The sequence below is a fragment of the Mus musculus genome, chromosome 17 (genome assembly GCF_000001635.26).
Source record: "Mus musculus strain C57BL/6J chromosome 17, GRCm38.p6 C57BL/6J".
Lineage (NCBI taxonomy): Eukaryota > Metazoa > Chordata > Mammalia > Rodentia > Muridae > Mus > Mus musculus.
This window is the reverse complement of record NC_000083.6, coordinates 51,337,780-51,357,788: the sequence shown is the minus strand read 5'-3', so window position 1 is coordinate 51,357,788 and position 20,009 is coordinate 51,337,780.

Genomic DNA, 20,009 nt, shown 5'->3' with positions numbered 1-20,009 from the left:
TACAAACTAATAAGGCTTCTTTCTTGCAAGCTGACAATTAGATTTGCCTATCAAAAGGATGACAGTGATTTAAGACACGGCATCTCAGAGTGGGAAATTCTCCCCTGCAAATACAAGCAGAAGGGTTGGTTAAGGGCTTTGCTGCCTGGAAGAGTGGCCATTAGTCACCAGTGGCTATTTAAATTTTAATTTTAATCTATTAAAATTAAATAAAATTAAGGATTACACTTTCCATCATGGTAGTCATAATTGAGTAACGTAACAGTCATATGCAGCTAGGTGGCCACCATATTGGACAGGGTAAATAAAGAGAATTCTGCCACTACCAAAACCTCTGCCGCCTAGCATCATTACATAGTAATTCCCAAGATTAGATTTGGACAGCAGGAGGTAAAATGTGATCACTACTTGGTTTTTCTTTACCGTCCCGGCTCTCACCCATACAAAGTGTGCGGACACACACCTACATGTTCTCATACACAAATAGGGTGATTAAACAGCTGTTAGATTAACCTTCCTGGGCCCCAAAGAAAAATCACCCCCAGATCTCAGCTTTGGTAGCCTGACTTTTCCAACAGGTGACTAAGGGCAAAAACCATCCAGAGTCTCACACTTGGAGTGCAGGCTTTATGTGAGGTGGGTACCTAGCATCAGTGGTCAGTCCTCAGCTGCCAACAGTGATTTAAGACAAGGCATCTCATGGGACATTCTCCCATGCAAGTACAAGCAGAAGGGTTGGTTTAGGGTTTTGCTGCCCAGAAGAGTGGCCATTTGTCACCAAGGAATTGAATCATTCTAGAGGGCTTTAATAAAAGAATTAGAAAGAAAGAAAAGAAAAGAAAAGAAAGAGAAGAGAAGAGAAGAGAAGAGAAGAAAGAAAAGAAAAGAAAAGAAAAGAAAAGAAAAGAGAGAGAGAGAGAGAAAGAAAGAAAGAAAGAAAGAAAGAAAGAAAGAAAGAAAGAAAGAAAGAAAGAAAGAAAGAAAGAAAGAAAGAAAAAGATGTTTTCTTTCAACATGCAAGCCCCCTCCATGGTGACGATGTGTGGGGTGGAATCTTGTCTCCTGGGCATCTTCCCCAGTGCCAGCTGAGCACCACACAAAGCCACCCGGAAGAACAGCACAGCGTCTTTGTGTGCGGAGCATCACCCGTGTGCCACATGAACTCTTCCTGACTCTCTGGAACTGCCAGCAGCCATTTCGCTTGGATTCTGGCTGTGACAGAAGCAACGTTGCCTCTCTGGCATCAGATGGGAAATGTAATTTTATAATACTCAAAAGTCAAAACCTCCAGTATGCGCCAGAGTCATTACTGAAAAACTTTCAGAGCCTTCAAATTGCAAAAGCAGTTACAAAATGCACATATTTTCTCCAGAGTAAAATAGGTATTCCTCTGCTTTTTCTCAATACCCCCTCCAATTCCCTGTTTATGAAAAATGATTGTTGCACAAGTCATGCGTTGTTCTCTGGGATTTTAGAATAATGTAAATGTTAAAGACTCCCAGTACTTCGAAGATGGGTGAGATCCATTTTATTTTAAATTCAAATAAAATAATTTTTTTTCTGAATGTGGTTCTTAACATGTTTTGACTGGACCCCATCATTATATTTAGGGTTTTTTTATTGGTTATTTATTTACTCTACATCCCAATCACCGTTTTCCCCTCCTCCCAGTCCCATCCTCTCCCCCTCCCCTCCCTCCTCACCCACCCTACCTCCTCTAGTCTTCAGAAGAGGAAAGGACACCCAGAATATCAAGTTACAGTAAGATTAGGCACATGCATCTTCTACTGAGGCTAGAAAAGGCAGCCCAGTTGTGGGATCCAAAGGCAGGCAGTGTGGTCAGAGACAGGCCCTGCTCCCACTTTAGGGGTCTCACATGAAGACCAAGCTGCATAGCTGTTACATCGGTGCAGAAGGCCTAGGTCTGTCCCATGTGTGCTCTCTAGCTCGCTGTTCAGTCTCTGTGAGTCTTGTGGGCCCAGGTTAGTTGATTCTGTGGGTTTCCTCGTGGTGTTTTTGACCCCTCTGGCTCCTACAATCTCCCCACTCCTCTACAGTATTCCTCAAGTTCTACCTAATGTTTTGTTGATGGGTCTCTGCATCGGTTTCTATTAGTTGCTGAGTGAAGCCTCTTCGATGACATTTATGCTAGGCTCCTGTCTGTAAGAGCAGAGCATAATTAATAGTGTCAGGGGTGGACTCCTTCTAATAGATGGGTCTCAAGATGGGCCAGGCATTAGTTGGCCCTTTCCTCCATCTTTTACTCCTGTGCATATTATAGGCAGGACAAGTTGTGGCAAGTCAAAACGTGTTAAGGTTTTGTGGCTGGGTTGGTGGTATCCCAATCCCTCCATTGGAAGTCTTGTCTGGTTACAGAAGATGGCCAATTCAGGCTTCATATCCCCCACTGCTAGGAGTCTTAACTAGGATCACCCTTATAGATTCCTGGGAGTTTCTATTGTCCTAGGTTTCTAGCTGGTCTCAAAGATGCCTCCTCCTATCCAGGTTTCTCTCCCAGGACTCTATTCCCCCCACCACACACCTCATTCCTCCTGTTCCCATCCTCACCCCTCCCCACTTGGTCTCCCTCCCCCCACACCTCCTCCCCCCTGCTTAATATATTTCCCCCTCTCAGTAAGAGTCAAGCATCACACCTTGAGCCCTCCTTGGTACTTAGCTTCTTTGGCTCTATGGTGTGTAGCTTGGTTATACTGTGCTTTATGGCTAATATCACTTGTAAGTGAGTACATACCATGTTTGTCTTTTTGTGTCTAGGCTTCCTCACTCAAGATGATCTTTTCTAGCTCTATCCATTTGCCTGCATATTCCATGCTGTCATCAAATATCACTATTAAAAATGGGTTATAGAGCTAAACAAAGAATTCTCAACCGAGGAAATTCGAATGGCTGGGAAGAAACTAAAGAAATGTTCAACATCCTTAGCCATCAGGGAAATGCAAATCAAAACAACCCTGAGATTCCACCTCACACCAGTCAGAATGGCTAAGATCAAAAACTCAGGTGACAGCAGATGCTAGCAAGGATGTAGAGAAAGAGGAACACTCCTCCATTGTTGGTGGATTGTAAGCTTGTACAACCACTCTGGAAATCAATCTGGCGGTTCCTCAGACAATTGGACCTGAGGACCCAGGTCCATACTACTCCTGTATATACCCAAAAGGTGCTCCAACATGTAACAAGGACACATGCTCCACTATGTTCATAGCAGCCTTATTTATAATAGCCAGAAGCTGGAAACAACCCAGATGTCCTTCAACAGGAATGGATACAGAAAATGTGGTACATTTACACAATGGAGTACTACTCAGCAATTAAAAACAATGACTTCATGAAATTCTTAGGCAAATAAATGGAACTAGAAAATATTCTGAGTGAGGCAACCCCATCACAAAAGAACTCACATGGTATGCACTCACTGATAAGTGGATTTAGCCCATAAGCTCGGAATGCCCAAAATACAATTCACAGACCACATGAAGATCAAGAAGGAAGACCAAAGTGTGGGTGCTTCGGTACTTCTTAGAAGGGTAACAAAATACTCATGAGAGCAAATAAGGAGACAAAGTATGGAGCAGAGACTGAAGGAAAAGCCTTCAAGAGACTGCCCCACCTAACAAACCATCCCATATACAGTCACCAAATGCAGACACTATTGTGGATGCCAAGAAGTGCATGCTGACAGAAGTCTCTTATAGCTGTCTTCTGAGAGTCTCTACCAGAGTCTGACATATACAGAGGCAGAAGCTTACAGCCAACTATTGAACTGACATGGGGTCCCCAATGGAAATGTTAGAGAAAGGACTGAAGGAGTGAGCTGAAGGGATTTGCAACCCCATAGGAATAACAACAATATCAACCAACCAGAGCTCCCAGGGTCTAAACACATGGAGGGATTCATGGCTCTAGCAGTATATGTAGCAGAGGATGGCCTTGTCGGTCATCAATAGGAGAAGAGGCCCTGGGTCCCATGATGTCTCTATGGCCCAGTGTAGGAGAAGGTGAGGGTGGGGAGGCAGGAGTAGGTGGGTGGGTGGGTGGGGGCACACCCTCATAGAAGCAGAAGGGGGGTGGGATAGGGGGTTTCTGGGGGCAGGAATAGGGAAAGAGGATAACATTTGAAATGTAAATAAATAAAATATCCAATAAAAATATAAGTAAAATGAGAGAGAAAGAAGAGGGATATGTTTTATGGATGTGTAGTTAGGTATGGGGGAAGTGGGTGCCTTGGCAGAGTAGAGTTTATTCAGGGCATGGGGAGGGGAGTCGAGAGTGTAGTAGAAAGAGGCAGAGAAAAGCAGAGAGAAAGAGAGACAGAGAGAGAGAGACATGGAGAGAGAGGAAGAAGAAGAGGAGCAGGAGGAGAAGGAAGAGGAGGAGGAGAAGGAGGAGCAGGAGGAGGAGGAGGAGGAGGAGGAGGAGGAGGAAGCAGAGGCCGGCCATGAGCACGTGAAGAGAGAGGTAGAAAGGGACAAGAGGACAGAGCAGGAGCAGGAAATCAACAGCAAGATCAAGAGAGAGAAAGAGAGAGTGTAGGGGGCAAACAGTCCCTTAAGTCAGCATACGTGGCTATTGCCAGGTAACTGTTGGACAGAGCTTAGACAAAATTCTAACAGAGTTTCTATTGGGTATATGTCCAGAAGTTGGCTGGATCTTGAGGTAGATCTATTTCAAAATCTCGGAGAAACCACCAAATTGTTTTCCAAAGTTGTTGTACAAGTTTGCACTCCCACCAGCAATGAAGGAGTGTTCTTCTTGCTCCACATCCTTGCCAGCAGGAGATGCCCCTTGAGTGCTTGATCGTGACCACTCTGACAGGTATGAGATGGAATCTTAGAGAATCATTTTGATTGGTATTTCCCTGATAACTAAGGATGTTGAACATTTCTTTAAGTGCTTCTCTGCCATTAGATTCGTATGTTGAGAATTCTGTCTAGATCTGTACCCCATTTTTAATTGGGTTATTTGGCTTGTTTATGTCTAGTTTCCTGAGTTCTTTATATATTTGGATATCAGCCCTCTGTGTGTGATGTGGTGTTTGAAAATCTTTTCCCATTCTGTTGGCTGCCATTTTGTTCCTTTGATGGTGTCCTTTGCCTTAAAGAAGCTTTTAAGTTTTGTGAGGTCCCACTTATTAATTGTCAATCTTAGAGCATGAGTTGTTGATGATCTGTTCAGGAAGCTGTCTCCTGTGCCAATGCATTCAAGGCTGTTCCCCACTTTCTCATTTATCAGACTTGGTGTATTCAGTTTTATGTTGAGGTCTTTGATCCACTTGGGCTTGAGTTTTGTCCAAGGTGATAGATATAGATCTATTTGCATTATTCTATGTGTAGACAATCCAGTTAGACCACCACCATTTATTGAAGATGCTTTCCTTTTTTCCATTGTGTTATTTGTCAAAAAACCCAAGTGTTCAAGGTGTGCGGATTTCCTTCTGGTTCTTTGATATGATTCCATTGATCAATCTGTCACTTTTATGCTGAGAGGAATGAGATAGGCTGAATCCATACCAGGCTTCAAATTGGCAGTTAAGGAGACTAGGCCTAAGAACTGAGCAAGTCCAGGCAAGCCCAGGCCAGACAATTACTAATAGAAAAAACAAAACAAAACAAAACAAAACAAAACAAAACAAAAAAACAAAAAACAAAAAAACAACCCAGGCCCCAACCTTTATAACGCAATAATGCTTCTTGAATGCCTAGAGAGAAAGTACCATAAAGCTTATCTACCCCAGAATTCCAATGTGCTTTAAGTTGGGCTTGCAAGCTCACTTTGGGGTCTATCTTGGTAATCGAAGATCCCAGCATGCTGGACTTGGGCAGAATAAAACACTCTCTGCGTTTACATACTATTTAAGTCTGGGGTATCATTCTTCAGTGAATCATGGACTCTTATAATGCCAATACCATGTGGTTTTTAATACTATTGCTCTGTATCAAGAAATTCTTTGATTGAACAGGACTGTTTTAGCTATCCTGGGTTTTTGTTTTTCTATATGAAGATGAGTATAATTCTTTCAAGGTCTATAAAGAATTGTGTTGGAATTTTGATGGTAATAGCATTGACTCTGTAGATTACTTTAGAAAGAATGGCCATATTTACTATATTAATCCTAACCATCCATGATCATTGGAGATTTTTTTCCATTTTCTGAGGTCTTCTCAGTTTCTTTCTTCAGAGACTTGAAGTTCTTGTTATACAGGTCTTTCACTTACTTAATTGGGGTTATACCAAGATATTCCATATTATTTGTGGCTATTTTGAAGAGTTTTGCTTGCCTAATTTCTTTCTCAGTCAGTTTATTATTTGTATATAGAAGGGCTACTCATTATTTTCTAATTTTGTATCCAGCCAGTTTTCTGAAAGTGTTTATCAGCTGTGCAAGTTCCCTGGTAGAATTTTCGAGGCCACTTATATATACAACCTTATCATCTGTGAAGAGCAACGCTTTAAGTTCTTCTTTACCAATTTGTATCCCACTGATCTCCTTTAGTTGTCTTATTGCTCTAACTAAAACTTCAAGTACTGTATTAAATAAAGATGGAGAGACTGGACAGCCTTGTCTCCTCACTGATTTTAGTAAAATTCCTTTATGTGTCTCTCAATTTAATTTGATATTAGCTATTAGCTTGGAGTATATTGCTTTCATTGTGTTTAGGTATGTGCCTTGTATCCTTGATCTCTCCAATACTTTTATTATGAAGGGGTATTGGATTTTGTCAAAGACTTTTCCAGCATCTAATGAGATGATCGTATGTTTTTTTTTTCTTTCAGTTTGTTTATATGGTGGATAACTTTGATAGAGTGTGTGTGTGTGTGTGTGTGTGTGTGTGTGTGTGTGTGTGTGTGTGTGTGTACTGAGCCATTCTTGCATCTCAGGAGTGATCATGGTGGATGTTTTGGATGTTTTCTTGGGATGCAAGTATTTTATTGAGTATTTTTATATTATTGTTCATAAGGGAGATTGGTCTACAAGTCTCTTTCTTTGTTGGGAATTTATGGGGTGGTAGTGTGTGTAGGGGGGTGTATTTCCCTTCTTTTGGTTTTGCTGGTGTGAAATTATTTATTTCCTATGTTTTCTAGAGTGTAGTTAACCTCCTTGGGTTGGAGTTTTCCTTGTAGTGTCTTTTGTAGGACTGGAGTTCTGGATAGATATTGCTTCAATTTGGTTTTGTCATGAATATTTTGTTTTCTCCATATATGGTAATTGAAAGTTTTGCTGAAGTATAGAGTAGCCTAGGCTGGCATCTGTGGTCTCTTAGACACTACAAGACATCTACTCAGACTTTTCTGGCTTTTAGAGTCTCTGCTGAGAAGTTGGGTTTAATTCTGATATCTGCCTTTATATTTCACTTAGCCTTTTTCCCTTGTAACTTTTAATATTCTTTGTTCTATACATTTAGTGTTTGATTTTTATGTGGCAGGAATATTTTCTATTTTTGTCTTTTCTATATTTGGTGTTCTGTAAGCTTCTTGCATGTTTACAGGCATCTCTTTTCTTTAGGCTAGGGAAATTTTCTTCTCTGATTTTGTTGAAAATATTTTCTGGGCCTTTGAGCTGGGAATCTTCTCCTTCTATTCTTATTGTTCTTGGATTTGGTCTTTTCATAGTGCCCTACATTTCCTGGATGTTTTGTGTCAGAAACTTTGTAGATTTGGCATTTTCTTTGACTGATGTACCAATTTCTTCTATCATGTCTTCTATGGCTGAGATTCTGAACTCTTCCATCTCTTGTATTCTGTTGATGATGCTTGTGCCTATTCCATCTCCAGGATTCCCTCAGTTTTGTTTTTGTTTGTTTTGTTGTTGTTGTTGTTGTTGTTGTTTTTGTTTCTTTGCTTCTATTTTCGTGTTTAGGTCTTGAACAGTTTTATTCATTTCCTTCATCAGTTTGATTGTATTTTCCTGTGTTTCTTTAAGGGATTTATTTATTCCCTCTTTAAAGACCTCTATCGTCTTAATAAGATTGGATTAAAGGTCATTTTCTTGTGCTTTCAGCTGTGTTAGGATATCCGGGGCTTGGTGTAGTAGGATAGCTGGGCTCTGATGATGCCATATTGCCCTGGGTCTTGTTGATTGTGCCTTTAGCCATCAGGTTGTTCATGGTGCCAGCAGACCTCCGAGAATGCAGGCAGAGTTGTGCCCTGGAAGATGGAGTGCATTCCTGCAGGATTCAGTTCCACATAGCTGGATGTGCCCCAAGGGGACCCTGCAGGCAGGGCATTGGATGGGGAGGGGGGCGTTCTGGTTGTCTCTGGTGCTGGCAGGCCTCCAGGAACACAGGCAGAGCTGTAGGCTCTGTGGAGGGTGGGATTTTAAAGATCATCTAGTCCAAAGGTCAGAACTTAGGATCTACAACCCCAAGGTGATTCGTGAGTAGATGACAAGAACCATTTAACTCTTACCAAGTATCAACCTTCAAGGACATTTTTCTGAAAAGATGACCCATGGCTGCTGTCAAATAAACAAAGGCCAAAGAAGATGAAGAAGCACTAATCCAGACCCCTTTAAATAAGAAAATTGGACCTCAGAGTAGCAAATCAAGCTTCCCCCTAAAACCTCAAGGAATCTAGGACTCAACCCAAGCCTCTTCAGAGGCCCAGACCTCTGTGGATTCTGCTACAGCAGACTTCAGGAAGAGTTTTTCTCCTGGGTGACGGGAAATCCACATGCAAAAATAAATCTGTGGGTTATGAGCCAAGAGATAAAGGAAGCACACACAAGGAGCTGGAGCATCATAGAAATGTTTGGTTGTAGGCGTGTTGTGCTTCATGTTACTGTTACACAAACACCCACTTGAGAATGGAGAATCTAGCACTGCTTAGAAAATATAACCTCTTTGCTTTCTCCAAAGCTTGGAACTATTTCAGTTATATGACCCCATTACTAGTCACTTCCTAGGGACATATTTTTTTATTTTAAAAATAAACCAATGTGTTATATTCTTCCATATGTCTCGATTTGCTATATAAGGTGTATAAAATATTAGGAAATGTGCCTGTTAATATTATTCTTTATCAATGATTTCTTTTTTAAGATTATAAGGGGGAAATAATTGTCTTCTAACTGAAGTCTTTAGTACAATGCGCATCTATTTCTTCAACACAGTAATGGCTGAAGACCCCAAGGCAGTACACATGGACTCAGACTTGATCCTGGTCTTATGCATTACTTCCACAAAGGCTCCATAACTTTGAGCAATTTGTCTATTTTTCCCAAGCCCATGATTTCTTACTGACACTCTCTCCTTCTAGCTTTCAAATGTATTTTTGTTGTTTTTAAGTGTGTGTGTGTGGGGGGGGGGGGGGTATGTGTGTTTGTGTGTCTGTGTGTCTGTGTGTCTGTGTGTGTGTGCGCGCGCGCGCTTGAGTGCTCTCTCACTCAAAGAAAGAAGGGAATGTATGTCTTTATATGCAGGTGCCTGCAGAAGCCAGAAGCAAGAGATCCCTTAGAGCAGCAGTTATAGCAGTTATAGTTGTCTTCCTGATATGGATGCTGGGAACTGAGCTAGGGTCCTCTGGAAGAGTTATAGGTACTCTTAACTGCCAAGCTAATCTTGCCAGCATTAGTTCTGGATCTTGAGGTTCTCTGATCCTGGGTTACATAGTCGCTAAATCCAATGATAAATGTCTTTACAAGACACACAAAGAGTCAGACACAATGAGAAGAAAGATCCAGAATTATGTAGCCACAACCCAAGGAGCATTTGGGAACAGCAGAAGCTGACAATCTTCCCTATAGCCTTTGGAAGGGAGTGTGGCCCAGCAACACCTTGATTTTGGTCTTCTGGTTTCTATTACAATAAAAAATACACTGTTTTACGTTTCCAACTTGTACTTACTTTTACTAACCACAGAAGCTAAATTATCCATAATGCTGACTATATACACTATTTGAAGTTGACAAACTTTTAGATCATCTATTCATTATGATTGGTTTTAATATCAACCTGCAACAAATTAGAATCACCTGAGTAGGGAGTCTCTTCTGAAGAAGTTCTCCACCTTCTCAACTGGTGTCAGAGGACTCTCTGTGGTCAGTAGCCTCTGATAGCAGCCCAGGTAAAAGGATGTGGAAAAGGAAGATCATCTAGTCTTTTGCTGCCTTGGCCTTCCCTCTTGGTGGTGAGTCGACTGGTTGATCTGACTCGGTTGGTACTACTGCTGGTTCCTTCACTGGTGTCAGGACCACTTTTTCCTTGTGGACTAGAGATCAGCAGCAATCCCAGGAAACTTCTGGGCTTCCAGCACCAGTCCAGGACTATTGAGGTACTCAGCCTTAGAGACTAATCTACAACTTGAAGCCTCTCCAATAGGAGGCAGCTATTGTAGGTCAACTCCAACCTCAAGGACACAGTAACTACCTCAGCTCTCAGGTTGTGGTTCTGTTGCTGTTGTTGTTGTTAATATGTTAATGGCTGACTTAATTAATTCACTGCTATATATATTCACATGTATTCAGCCTACTAGTTCTATTCCTCTAGAAAACCATTACTGATATGCTATTACAACATAAAATTGGGGGTAATTCTTAATGCTAATTTAGAATTAATAAAATGGACAAAAAAGTAATCAAAGGACTAGGTGTATTGAATAACTTCCGTGACACTTGTGTCTACATTTCTGTGGGATTGTGGATTACCACAGTCCACAGAAAATACAGAAACTCCTCCTCTCCTCTCCTCTCCTCTCCTCTCCTCTCCTCTCCTCTCCTCTCCTCTCCTCTCCTCTCCTCTCCTCTCCTAGTTGATGTTGTCTTTCTCTCTCTGGCTTTCACAACAAGAAGGGGAATGAGTATTGTCATTCAAACTCGGAGTGAACTCCCAGGCAGGTAAAAAGCTACAGCAGAAAACTGAGGGAAAGATGGTCTGAAGTGGCACACACACAGTAAATCCATGAGTGAAAGGGTCTCCCTTTTGTGAGGGTTTATAATCTTTTTTAGATCAAGTAACTCTATTTCACTATGTTTGCAAGTAAGTTAAATGATATCTTCAGGAATCTTTACAGACCACGGAACAGCATCGCTAATCACATCCAGCAAAGGTAACCTGATACCCTTTCTACTACTATCCCTCAGCTAAGGCCAAAAGTGTGAACAGTGTTCATGCTGAGACAAAATAGTATCTGAAGTGGTCAGTCCTGCTTTGTTTCCTACTCTAATGACTAAAATGGTCAAAGTCTAGCCAATGCCAGAAGAGCCCCTCAGAACGCCCTGCTAAGTTTCATGTGTATAGCTTCTAGCTTCTATACTATTTTACGCCTGGATTTTAATTGCTGTGTGTGAGGCGCCAGTCATACGGAAATAAAAGGGGTGGGAGAGATGACCCGCGTCCTGCCAGAGCTCTGGGGCTCTGGGTGGGCAGACTCTGGAGACTGTGGCGGGACTCCACAGACCTCTGGGTACTACAGGAGAGTTGGTTCTGGGGTCTCTGGACCTCACGGAGGCCAGAGACGACAGGTTCTCAGTCTCAGACATCCCAGACACCTCTGGATGTCTCAGAAGAGCTGAGAACAAAGTGGGGGCTGGGGGGCAGCTTGGTCAATCCAGGGGCCTAAGGGAGTAGGGGCATGAGGGAAGGCACTGGGTGGTTTCTGGGCAGGCGAGAGTCTGGCTAGCTCAGGCTGCTAGCTTGGCAGGAGGCTTGGGTTTGCCATGGCTAGAGCGCAGGAAGGCCTCCCAGTGGGAGGTTAGACACACAGCTCCTTAGAGGGAAACCTGCTCCATTGCTCCAGCCTGGCGGATACTGATGAGAAGAGATCGTTCATGTTTTCAAGGTGTTTATTGTAGAAAGGCAGAGAAAGAGAGAAGAGTAGTAAAGTAAAGGCTGGCCATGGCCGCATGGAGAGAGGAGAGAAGTGGGGCAGGAAGAAGGAGGGTGAAAGGTTCTCGAGAATAAGAGCAAGAGCTTAAGAGAGAGAGAAGAGAGACAAAAGAAAGAGGAGAGGCCAAGCAGCCGCTTTTATAGTGGGCTGGGCTACCCTGTTGTTGCCAGGTAACTGTGGGGAGGAACATACCTGGCTATTGCCAGGTAACTGTGGGGGTGGAGTCTGAACAGCCTAAGTGATCGATGGCCACAGAATTATGGAGCTGGGTCCTCAGGAGCCTATGTCTGGGAGCATGGCAAATGGGCCTTCTATCCCTTGCAGATTAATCTGTTGGGTCTCCAGGGTTTGAACCTAGCTCGACCAAAAAAACAGGCTTCCTTTCATGGTCCCACAGCTGTGGAGGAGTAGCTCTCTGATACTGGTACCAGTCAACCCTCCTTAAAAGGCTGGAAACTCTAGGGAGTTCCCGCAGCTACTTTCTCTACTCTTGGCTCCCACCACACACCCCTTTTAATCAGTAGCCAGGCTCTTGTTCTATATCACAGAACATTTTTCATCTGGGGCCTACCTTTGAAGAAATGTAATGTTCCTGAATCCAAACTCTAGTTACCTTAGAAGCTCTTGGAATTTTACTACAGTGAGGAAGATGATAGATAATAACAACAACAACAACAATAATAAAGATAGATAGATAGATAGATAGATAGATAGATGATAAACACACATAGAAATTTGTCTTTGATGACATCAAATAGTGCAGTCCTTTAAGAACAAATCTCTTCCTTGGGGCAGACAAACTCCTATGGAATAAAGCAATGATCTGATCCAAATAACTCTAAGGTTCATGAAAGGGAGGAGGAGGGGGAGGAGGAGGAGGAGGGGGAGGAGGAGGAGGAGGAGGAGGAGGAGGAGGAGGAGGAGGAGGAGGAGGAGGAGGAGGAGGAGAAAGAGAAGGAGGAGGAGAAGGAGGAGAAGAAGGAGAAGAAGAAGAGGAGAAGAAGAAGAAGAAGAAGAAGAAGAAGAAGAAGAAGAAGAAGAAGAAGAAGAAGAAGAAGAAGAAGAAGAAGAAGAAGAAGAAAAAGAAAAAGAAGAAGAAATTAATTGTCTTCTATAGTTTATAAACTTGTTCTGTGAAATATTCTCTACTAGTTGATTTTCTGTTGCTGTGCTAAACCACCATGATCAGCACAGCTTTTAGAAGGAAGAGTTTTTTGGGCTGACAGTTCCAGAAGATTAGGGTCCATCATGGTAGCAGATGAAAAGCAAAACAGCAAGAGCTGGGAGCTCACACTTCAAACAGCAAACAGGAAGCAAAGAGAGCAAACAATATGGCAGGATGCCTTTAAACTCTTAAAGCCTGCCTCCAGCAACATGCTTCCTCCACCAAGGCTGAACTTCCCAAATAGTGCCACGAACTGGGAACCAAATATTTCAAGCATCTCATTAAAACCACACATCCCAAGACGAGCCATTAGCGCATCACAGAGAGTAGCAAGTACTCGGTATTGAAACACTTTTGCTGCTGAAGATTTGTCTAAGATTCTGAATCATAATCACCAGCCCCTTTTTGTACATATACCATGATGTCACCAAATGATACATTCATTCTAAAAATAAAAAACAAACAAAACAAAACAAACAAAAAAGTGGGGGAGGAATTTGTTGGAATCTCTAGAAAGTCTTCTGTCATTCAAAACAAAACAAAACAAAACAAAAAGCCTGCTAGCACTTTGACTTTTTGCTTCTTGGTCGGTAAAACAACATGCAGAGAACCAGGCATGGAGGCACCCACCTCGACTCCTACTATCTGAGAAGACTCAGAAGTTAGTTTTGGCTTCATAGTGAAGGCCTGACAACAGACAAAGGGAAGAAAGAAAACAATACTGCATGATAGTTAGGAGGTCCTCAGCACCACCAAGCAGCCAGGTAAGTGAAATCAAAGCAAAGCTGAGCAGCACAGACGGGGAGATTGGGATCAGTGGCACAATGATGCAATCCTGTTCTGCTGTTTTGTTTTGTTTTGTTTTTTAATTGGATATTTTATTTGCGCCTTTCCCAGTTTCCCCTCTGCTAACCTTTTCTCATCTTCCCTAACCCTGCTTTTATGAGGCTGCTCCCCCACCACCTACCCACTCCTGCCTCACTACCCTAGCATTCCTCTAAACTAGGGTATCAAGCCTTCGCAGGACTAAGGGCTCCCCTTCCACTGATGCCAGATAATGCCCACCCCTTCAGCTCCTTCAGTCCTTCCCGTAAGTCATCTATTGGGGTCCCTGTGCTCAGTCCAATGGTTGGCTGTGAGCATCCACATCTGGTCAAGATCTGGCAGAGCCTCTCAGGAGACAGCTGTATCAGGTTCCTGTCAGCAAGCACTTCTTGACATCCACAATAGTGTCTGGGTTTGGTGTCTGCATGTGGGATGGATCCCCAGGTGGGGCAGTCTCTGGATGGTCTTTCCTTCAGTCTCTGCTCCACTCTTTGTCCCTGTTTTTTCTTTAGAAAGGAGCAATTCTGGGTTAAAATTTTGGAGATGGGTGGATGGCCCCATCCCTCAAACTGGGGGTCATGCCTAATCACTGAATATGGTCTCTATAGGTTCTCCTACGCCTTTGTGGAGTATTTCAGCTAATGCCATCCCCATGGGGTCCTGGCTATTAAAAACAATGACTTCGTGAAATTCCCAGGCAAATGGATGAATATAGAAAATATTATCCTTAGTGAGGTAACTCAGTCCCAAAAGAACATATATGGTATTTACTCGCTGATAAGTGGATATTAGGCAAAGAGCGTGGAATACCCACGATAGAACTCACAGACCACATGAGGCTCAAGAGGAAGGAAGACCAAAGAGTGGATGCTTTTGTTGTTAACTACTACCATTTATTGCTAGAGCTCTTTTCCTCCTCTGCACAGTGGAGGGGCTGACTCTTTGACCTTTGAGAAACAATTAAGGTAGGCTATATAAAAATATTTTGGTTAAGCTTGTGAGAATCCAGGTAAAAGTCCTTGTTGCCAAAACTTGATCCCCAGAACACAGAGGAGAGATCCTTCTGCATAAGGGTCCTCTGGTTGTCACATGTGCAGTGTGACACACACACTCACACTCACACACACACTCACACACACACACATAGTGCATGCAACCACAATAACAAATTAAAATTAAATTTGAAATGTTTTGTGAAGTAGAAGCAACAGAAAATGTGACGATTTGTTCATGATAAACAAACATGAGTAATGTTTGAAGCATTGTCTTCATATTCAGGAATATTCCAGGCCCCTGATCTGACCGTAAGCCACCCCACTTGCCCTTCTTGCTCTTGTCCCAGCTGCCCATAGCATCCCACCAGAAGGCATCTGCCACCCAACATTTTCAGGGACCTTTTATATAAAAAAAAAATAGGGGGAAAGAAAAGAGAACAAGGAAGAAAAATGGAAAGAAAACAGAGGCTGGAGCTACAGGGGACTCAAGAATAGGCTTCCAGAACAACTGTGGGAGCAAAGGGACTCCAATGACCCCAGGCAGCTGTCTGTAGACACTGTTCATTCCACAGTTCAAATACAGACCAGGATTGCTTGTTAGATAACTTTTGGTTTTGGAAATATGATTCTTAAGCAAGATGTGATTTCCAGACTGGGCCAGATGGACCTCTGGATTTATAAGGGTTATTAACTATAGCTGGCTGAACTGGGGAGTTGTGCTTATCAAGGTATAAACAGAAATTGTTTTATTTTTCTAACACTACCACCAACTGTATTCTGAAAAGCCACCCTCTTCATGTGCAGACTGGTGACATCTTTAGCTGTGGTGCATCCTGGGGTCACAACTTTGAAGTCACCCCTCCACCTGGTTATAAAACTGTCCCACTGAGGCTGTAGGAAGGTAGTCCTTGTATGTCCAATTCATTTTTTATCGCAGAGAAGTCCCAAGAATCTGAGCATCTGCAGGGAATGTTACCTGATCTCTTTCCTACGTTTTCTTTCCATTCTGTTTTTACCATAAGAGAAAGAAGAGGAGTTGTATCCTCTTCAACTACTATTTAAAAAAAAAGTGGCTGTCTTTTTGCTGGCCCAAAGCACGGAGGCTGCTCCTGGCTGAGGTGGTTGATCTGTTCCTGGTCCAGGTGTCTATATGCCTTAGTGAGCCCGAAAGCAAGACCCATCAATCCCCACTAATAGGGACTCCATCTGCAACCCCTTCATGACTCCCTGCTTATCTATTCCATCCACTGATTCCAACCAAATTCTTTCTAGCATGTGAGTGTCTTTGTCCCAGTCAGAAGGGGTCTCAAGACCACAAGGAGTCCTTACTGTCATCAAAACTCTGTACTTCCAACTATAGAACCCAGAAACATCTCTGAGATATTAGAAATTCAATGTTCCCTATCGTTACCATTAAGCTACCTCCTTTCCTTGTTTCTAGCTTTTGGGGAGCACTGGGGTAGCCCACAACTACCCAAACAAACAACTCAGGTGTGTATCACAGTTCATTTGTGTTGCTATAACAACAACAGAAAGAAAAACAGAAGTTGGATAATTTATTAATACAGAAACCCATTTCTCAAAGTTCTTGAGGCTGTGAGGTGCAAAGATCAAGGCTCCAGGAGGATCAGGGAGCTGGAAAACACTGCTCTCTGTCTCCAGATGATGCTGTGGTACTGCCTACAGGGAGTGGCTCTGCTTATATGGCTGCAGGCACTGAAGGGCAGATGGGGCCCAAGCTACTTTTCATCAGCCTCTCTCTCTCTCTCTCCCTCTCTCTCTCTCTCTCTCTCTCTCTCTGTGTGTGTGTGTGTGTGTGTGTGTGTGTGTGTGTGTGTGTGTGTGTGTGTAAGTGTGTGTATACATGTATGAGCACCATATGTGTGCCTTGTTTACACATAGGTCAAAGGAGGGTGCCTCATACTTTGGAACTGGAGTTATCTGGGTCCTTCACAAGAGCAACAAGTGCTCTAAACCACAGAACCATCTTCCCAACCCTGCTGTACCAGATAAGTGAGAGTAGTTACTCTCTCATACAACCACAGTGAGTATTGTTATGGTTACTTTACTATTGCTATGATAAGACACTATAATCAAGGAAACATAAAAAATATTAATTTGGGTGTATGGTTTCAGGGGGTTACAGGCTATAATAACAAAAGAACATCTTGGTCTATGACACACCCCCTTAATCCTTCCCAAATAATTCCACCAGCTGAAGATCAAGTATGCAAACATATAAGCATATGGGAGCCATTCCCATCCAAACCACCAATAATATTAACTTAGAGCAGGAACTGTGGGGATGATGCACACATTGAGGCTGCAGAAATGAGCTTCAGCAAGCTATAATGGACGCAATAGACAGCCAACCCTAGTTTTGCCACTTACAAACTTGGTGTGAAAGCTTTCATCTATTGCTTCTAGCATTAAACCCATTCTTCCATCTTCCACTATATACCACAAAATTGGGGCTAATAATTTGAAAAATCATATTTCCAGACTCCCTTACCAAATGGTCAACCATTTTCTTCTACCTACAGTCTAAAGAAAGGAGGAGATGGGATGGGGCTTAGATTGCCTGCTTTCAGCTCTCATTATAGTTAGGAGCAAAATAAGTCTATGATTCCAGTTTCTATCCCCCTGTTTAGTATCCGTGGCAGCCATAATAATGACCTTGTTCCACCTTTACCATTGCAGTATTGGCTGATCTTGCTGCCTTTTGGCTGCCAGAAAATTAACTAAGACTTCCTGCCAAAATGGCTAATGGTACCTGCCAAAGCTCAGAGCTCCAACCAGCTATGCCTCCTGTGGTAGTTAAAATATGCTTGGCCCATGGAGTGGCACCATTGAGAGGTATGGCATTGTTGGAGTAGGTATGGCCTTGTCACTGGGGGGGTGGGTTTTGAGATCCTTATCCTAGTTGCCTGGAAGTGTGTCTTCTTCAAGCTGCCTTCACAACAAGAGGTAGAACTCTCAGGTCTTCCAGCACCATGTCTGCCTGGATGCTGCCATGCTCCCCACCATAATGATAATTTCTGAACCTGTAAGCCAGCTCCAACTAAATGTTGTCCTTATAAGAATTGCCTTGGTCATGGTGTCTGTTCACAGGAGTACAACCCTAACTAAGACAACCCCCTGCCCCAAAGAGAACCAAAGGTTTCCTCCCCCAAATTTTCCTTCCAAGGGCTAACCATTTACCAAGTGATATTTTCTATTCCTACCAAGCTTCAGGTTTCTGACAAGCTTCAGGTTTCTTCACTTCTCTTCCCCAAAATTCTCAACTCCCACCCCAGTGATTCTTAATTAGCATATTTTGAGTATAGTTGGGCACTGGAATTTTTAAATACACAGTTGTGCACCGAAGGTTTAAAAAAAAAAAAACAATGCAGAAAGGCATTTTACAAATAATGAGAAAAGCATTATGCATCTCCATCCTCATCTTATGCCATCAGGTCACTAAGACCATCAGCACATTTGCAAAAAGTGTTGACCACAGGGAAGGTAGAAGCAAGAACGGCCGCGTCATTAACCTTCAAAATCAGAAAGCAGCTATCGAAATTCCGCAGGTGCAGCACAAAGTCTGGCAACACACCAGGTACAAAGGAGGAAAAATGTTCTCCCTCATCATCGGGGTGCTTTCATTTCATTAGAGGAAGCAAAGAGTAGCACTCGCATAAAAAGTAAAGAACAATACACAGACAGCAAAAGGATAATTGGCATAAAAATGAAAAATGCAGCAAGATAATTTGGGTTAATGTTGAGAACAGTTCTCTCTGCTCCTGCATGCCGCCTGTGACAGGTGAACACACTGCCTTCCACCTATGGGCCTTGAATCAGACTGCAGAGTCCTGTCAGAATCTCCAGGGTTGGGCTGGAGCACTCCCCGCATAACACGGTCTCAGTTAAAACTGAACAGCAGGCAAACAGCAACTTTAAACGTTTAATATTTCAATACTTGTGGCACAACATTCTGAAAAGTTTATCTGAAGTTTATCTGAAGTTCTTATTTAGTGGAGTTGCACTGAATCTGATCAGTACTTCTTAAACCATATCGCAAGCAAAAGTGATGTTCTAACTCGGGGTTCTGTGACCCCAAAGCCTTACCTACTATATAGTCTCTCATTTAAAAATGTTTGTTTATTTAAAAAAAAACAGGTCACCCACTACAAACCTATCCATCCTCAGAAAGCTATGGATGATGAAATTAGCATGATGGGCATTGCCAACAGTTTTGACTGCACTCTGACACAGGGTACCAACTTATCGAAGGAACAAAAGTTCCTGCTGGACTGACAATCCTACAGCTTTCATAAGCGTCAAGTCAATTTAAAAATATAGAGCTCTCAATGGGATCACAGCCCTACTAATTCAGTTGCCTGTTACTTATTCTGTATTAATAATTCCATTCTATGGCAAGCCACTGGACAGAGACAGTTGATTTCATAAAATGTTAAAGTAAACCTGTTTCATTCCCAGGAGGGCTCAGTGTGACAGAATAGATTATAGAAGATTGACAAGAAAATATTTGGGTAGCCAGGACATTCATGGGAGCAGAAGATGAGATTTAAATGATTTACTTGGCATGAGGTGATACTTCTAAGAATGGCTGGCATAGAAAACTTGGTCAGTGAATAAGATATCCCTCAACCCATCATTTAAGGAAACTAAACAAATCTAATGCTGTTTGACTTCATCACTCACCCCTCATTTTAGATTTTCATCTGTGAATATTTTTCCTCGCCATTACCAGACAGCATCATTTCCTAAAAATGGAGCCTATTATAAACTTGAAACACTCAAAGCTTAGAAAGAGCAAGGTTGAGCTTTTATTTTTTGAGGAGTTTTGGGGTCCTGAGGAAGTTTCTGGGTTTTTCTTAGGGTGCTGTAACCAGTGTATTTAATAAATCATCCGGTTCTTCACACAGCCCCAAGATCTAGGACTGATGCTCAGAGGACTTTGGGAACTTGTTCTACAAGTAATCAAGAGTGGGGTGATGACAGGGTGCCTCCTTGGAGAATGAGTCCCATCTTGCACAAGTATTAGTTCCCCAGATATACTTTTCTTAGTTAGGGTTTTTTTTTTTTTTTTTTTTTTTTTTTTTTTTTTTGATGTGACGAGAACCATGACCAAGGCAACTTTTATAAAAGAAAACATTTAAATGGGGCTGGCTTACAAT